Genomic DNA, 6277 nt, shown 5'->3' with positions numbered 1-6277 from the left:
TAGTTTCACTATAGGTGCCATCATGACCGGGTCCGTTTTAGGGTCGTGACATCAAACTTTCCAAATTTTCAACTTTCGCTATTTCAAGCCAAATTTTGTTATGGAGCTAATTGAACCATCAGAAATCCAATTCGAGATCATATTCTAAAAATTCAAAACTTGGTTAAACCTTTCAAATTTAAAGCTTCTAGTTGAGAATCATTCTTCTAAATCAATTTTGAATAGCCTGAAAATAAAAACCGATGATTCACATAAGTCATAATACTTCATACAGAGCTACTCATATCCTCAAACAACCGAGCGAATTGAAATTGCTTAAAACGACCGGTCAGGTCATTATAGTATACATGTTTTAGGAACCAACATCATTAATTACAAGTTAATTTATAATATTTAATTTATGTTAGTGCCATCTAATTGTATATTATAATGTATTAACTGAAAACAAAGGAACCCAATCCACTAGAAAGTGCAACCTTAGAGTTGAACCCAGTTGTGTGCATCAGATCGTAACAAGTTGTGTGCATCTTAGTATTTTTCTTATCTTTTATATTTTTTAATCTAATTTTTATGTACTCTCCAAGGTTATGGCACCTAATAAACAATGGATGCAACTTGTTGATAATCGGCTCGATGAAGCCTACTTAATCGGAGTGGAAAAGTTTTCGGATTATGCTTTTCAGAAAAAACAGGAGAAGAATATGAAATACAATGTCCATATGTCATATGTTGTAATACAACTTTTGGAACTCGTAAGATAGGTGAGACACATTTGAAAGTATATGGAATAATTAAAAATTATACTTTTTGGTATCATCACCGGGAAAATTTAGGTGGACCACTGTCAGAATTTGAAGATGAAGACGGTGATGAAGTAGAAGAATGTGAGAGTGAATATAAAGCAGAAGAACTGTTGAGAGAATTATATCCTAATCCTAATGGAAGAACTATGCATACTAATTGTGATGATTTACTTGAGGAGGAACCAGATGTTGAAGCAAATATTTTTACAAGCTATTGAAAGATTTCGAGCAGCCACTGTATCAAAATTCAAAAGCTTCAAAGCTTTCCTCTTTGAATAAATTACTTCACATCAAAAGTATTGGTTGTTGGAGTAATATGTCATTTACAATGTTATTGAAAATGTTTAAAGAGGAGTTATTACCTGATGGCGCCAATTTGCCAAAATCATATTATGAGGCAAAGAAGATAATTCAAGACCTTGGGATTTCTTACAACAAGATTGATGCTTGTACTAATGATTACATGTTATACTGGAAAGAGGATAGCTTACTTGATTCTTACAAAGTTTGTGGTGTGTCTAGATGGAAAATAGATTATCTCGACCCAAAATCCCACCACAGGCATCGTGATGTCATTTAGTCTCTAAGACTAAGTAAGCTGATATTGTTCTAATAAAAATTTACAATACGATAAAATGGAAAGACTCCAAGGGACTGCGACAACCAAGCAGCTCTACCTTGAATCCTTGCGATCACACTCTAATTCTATTCGAGTTTGATATCTCCAATACTTGGTTCTACAAAAAAATGTGCAGAACTGTAGTATGAGTACACCACAGTCGGTACCTAGTAAGTATCAAGACTAACCTCAGTGGAGTAGTGACAAGGTACAGTTAAGACACTCACTAGTCAAATAACCTGTGCAATATAGCAGTATGCAATAGTAGTGGAAAACAACTAGCAAGATAGCAACAAAAATTAACCAGCGATATAAACTGCAAGGTAACAAGAACACCATAAATATTGCTCAAACGATTAAGGAACACAAGTGCAACCAAGTAATCAAGTCCTTCAAATATAATTCTCCACCTATAACTTTTTCAAATAAAAATCTTTAGAATGTAATCCTTTAAAATAAATATGTTTCAAATAAAAATCACCCTTTGACACCTCATTTCATACTTGTAAAATACGGGTCTCAGCCCACTTTCATATTTCCATAGCACCTCGTGCCCATATTTCTATCACTATTGCACGAACAACTCACGTGCAAAAATATCAATACACAAAAATCTGCATGATCAATTTACTTTAGAATTAGTTTGAGTAAAGAAAATGACATTGCATTTAAATTAAAGCATCAGATAACTACTTATTTGGATGTAAAACTTATAATTAAAACCTAATAGTAATTTCTTTTATTTAAAAAAACTCAATCATCGAAAATTATCAAAAACTATAAATAAAAATCTTCAGAGTCTCGTACTAAAAAGCCAAAGCCAACACAATACAACAAGGAGCCCAAAATACATAATAATGAAGTCAACTAGTACATCACGGAAGAAGACAAGAATTTACATATCACAAAAATATAAAATAACCAAAGACAAGTGCAACCATAGAGAAATATCAACAAAGGGCACTCCCGAGATACTGTCTCATAGTCTCCAAAGTAAATTCTCAACAGGGGATTTTTCGAGGTACCGCCTCGTAGTCCCAACAGTAAATGCTCAACAGGGGATCTCCCGAGGTACTACTTCGTAGTCCCAAAAGTAAATATGCAAGATAGAGGGATATCCCGAAGTATTACCTCATAGTCCCAAAAGTAAATATACAAGAAAGGGAGATCTCCCGAGGTACCGCCTCATTTTTTCAAAAGTAAATATGCATCAACAGGGGCACTACAAGTGCTCAAATATCACAACATTTCACAAGTTACACCTCAAGTGCGCAAATATTACAACTTGCCACCGAAATCAACAATAATATTATTTTCTATAATAAGGAGACCACGGCTCGACCATAATGTGCACAACATCTTAACAAAATGTTCGGGAGTGAACAACTCAACCGAATAATATTTCACAATTTGGCACTTTGCCACAATATAATTCACAGTCTTTGTAATTTAATACCATGTTTTGAACAACATGAACTATAAGGTAATTCATCAAGGAACAACAACTCATTTAAATCACAACTTCAGAAAATAATTAGATTTATTCATCCAATTAACTAAATTTCCCATTTAAATTAACTGTAGATAAAATCAATAATGAAAGTATTTTTCCTTAAAAATGGCATCTCAAACAAACACAGAGTTCATATAAAAGTCAAGTGGTAATCACACCAAATTATCATATAAAAACAACCTCAACAAACAAGGAATGAGGTATGACAAATAAGGGATTTAATAAGTTTCCAATAATATTCCAATTTAATACGTAAGGGTTTCTACAAATTTTAATCAATATAATTAGTACATATAAACCAAGTATGTACTCGTCACCTCGCGTACATGGTTTTCAATCACACAATTTTCACATAAGACTCAACATCTAAGGGGTAATTCCCCCATACAAGGTTAGACAAGTTACTTATCTTTACGGAGTTAGGTCGATTTTTCAAAATAGCCTTCTTGCATGAATTAACTTCTGGATAGCTCAAATCTATCAAAATTAATTATACAACTTCATTAAAATTCTTCGAAAATAATTCCGGATAATAAAATATCGACTTAAAATTTCACATTAAAAGTCAACCAAAAGTCAACGCAGGACCCGTCTCTCGGAACCTAACATATATTTCACGAAATTTGAACACTCATTCCGATACGAATTCAACCATATCAATTTTACCAAATTCTGATAACAAATCAACCTCCAAATCTTAAATTTAACGTATAGGAAATTTATATCATTTTCAACCCAATCCACTAATTTCATGATAAAAACAACAATAGATTCATGTTATAACGAAATTTGAGTTAGGAATTCTTACCCCAATATTTTTCTTGAAAAACACTCGAAAAGTCACCTCACCCGAGCTTCCTTGGTCAAAAAATGGAAGAATGAGAAGAATTTGGACTTTATTCTGCTGCCTAAGGATTTTTTCTTTGCGTTCACAACCCTCCCCTCGCGTTCACGATGAACGATTTCCTCAACAATGATTTGCAAACTCTTCCCAGACAGCCTCTAGTATAATGGTCATAATATTTTGTATACAACTCCAAGTAATAAATGGTTTGCCTTTATGAAAACTAGACATCAGGGACAATAACTTTTATATGTTGCTCATCTCCTGATTCCTTATAGATTGTGAGATATAAGCTTCCAAAGTCAGCTCTGTGCAGCAGAGATTTTCAAACTCTTCCCAGCCAGCCTATAGTTTATCCAATATAACGTTTCGTGCATAACTCCAAATGACAATTGGTTTATCTTTCTGAAAATTAGACACAAAGGGCTACAACTTTTATTTTTGGATTATCTCCAAATTCCTTATAGATTGGGAGATATGAGCTACAAAGTCAAACTTGTGCAATAGAGATTTCCTTCTTTGCGAATGTGAAGAACAAAATCCGAGAAGCCAAATCCTTCTTCGTGATTGCGAAGAACAACGCAAGACATCAGAAAATTAACATCCAAAGTAGCCCAAAATGATCCGAAACACACCCGAAGCCTCCGGGACCTCAATCAAATATACCAACAAGTCTTAAAACATCATACGGACTTAGTCGAGGCCTCAATCACATCATACTTCGCTAAATACATGATTCACATCCCAATTCAAGCCTAATGAAACTAGGAAATTTCAACTTCTACATTTAATCCCGAAACCTATCAAGTCAAGTCCGATTAACCTCAAATTTTGCTCACAAATTATAAATGGCATAAATGAGTTATTCCAATTTCTAGAATCGGATTTTGATCCCGATATCAAAAAGTAAACTACCGGTCAAACATTCAAACTTTCAAATTTTCGCCATTTCAAGTCAAATTAAATTACAGACCTCAAAATAAATATTCGGATACACTTATAAGTTCGAAATTACCATATGAAGCTATTGAAATCATCAAACTCCATTCCGATGTCTTTTGCTCAAAAGTCAAACTTTGGTCAACACTTTTCATTTAATCTTCCAAAAATCAAACTCGACTATGAATGCAAGTCATAATACATATTACGAAGTTGCTCGAGACCTTAAGTAGCTGAATAGGGCGTAAATTCTTAAAATGACAAGTCGGGTCGTTACATTCTCCCCTCGTAAAACATACGTTCGTCCTCGAACATTCTAAGAATTATTATGAGGACATTAAATTACTGAGTGTATGCTTACACACATACCCGTGGGTGATTCTATTTCACCTCAAAGGTAACATGGATCCGATAACGCTATCTCACTTGAGATTATTTCTTTTGTCTTCATTTATAAGCTTTAAAGCCAATCTCTTACACTCCAACAAATTTTAAAAAGACCTGATTTTCATATTAACACATTGTATGGTCTCAACCGGCTGTGACAATTTTTTGCCTACACACATTATACGCATTCCCATAACTACATCTCTGGTCATAATAGTTGTTCATAATTAATTCAAGCATCCTCAATTAATATCAATTAACCAAAAACTTGATTCAAAATTTTCACAACATTGACAGCAACACACGAGGCATGAAGGCCTCATAATTATTTACCTGAATGTCATATTTAACGCCACCTGGCCACTCACCTCGTAGGCTAAAACTCGATATTCATAACACGAATGTGGCTAAATATGCACAATAACACATAAAAGAATTATCAAATAAGCCTAATAGCATCACTCCCTATTAATACTGTAGTACAAATTTAAATTTCACAAGGGGGAATTTAAACACACAAATTTTCACTACAAGGACCTCGTCTTTATATAACTTCCACTGTGGCTTGTATCCTAGTTTAAATATTTCACATCATATAAAAATCATGAGGATCTCGTCCTTAACTCTGCATCACAAGTATTTTGCACATTGTGCCAATTGAAATTTTCCATTCCCTTTTTTTCTTCCTTTTTTTAAATAAATTCTGTGAAATAATTTCAAAACACAAACTGAACTCCCATACAGGTAGGGGATATAACTCATAAAATTGTAATCCATTATCCCAAGACTACATCAAAATCCACCGTAGTGAGAAATAAAAAGTCACTTTTGCACTCATAGCCCACAATAATGTACAAAACTAAAATGATAAACACGGGCTAACACCATCAAATCTCCCAACATGGATTAACACGAGAGTGGAGTACAAATTCACAACTCACCATATAGGTAGCATGAAAGGAGTTTTCACCTTGATAATCGAAATCGAATCAAGATAAGAATAGTGTTCCTCTATTATAAATTAAATCATACCTATAACGACACCATCTAGTATATTGGCCTCAGCCAATTCATAGCAATTATTTCAACAGGTCGGGCCTCTTCCTCTTAGGCACCCTCTACCCGCCTGTCCTCCACCCTAACTGGCTATGCATGTGTGGTAGTAACTGGAA

This window comes from Nicotiana sylvestris, chromosome 3, assembly GCF_000393655.2.
Source record: "Nicotiana sylvestris chromosome 3, ASM39365v2, whole genome shotgun sequence".
NCBI lineage: Eukaryota > Viridiplantae > Streptophyta > Magnoliopsida > Solanales > Solanaceae > Nicotiana > Nicotiana sylvestris.
This window is presented reverse-complemented; position numbering follows the sequence as displayed.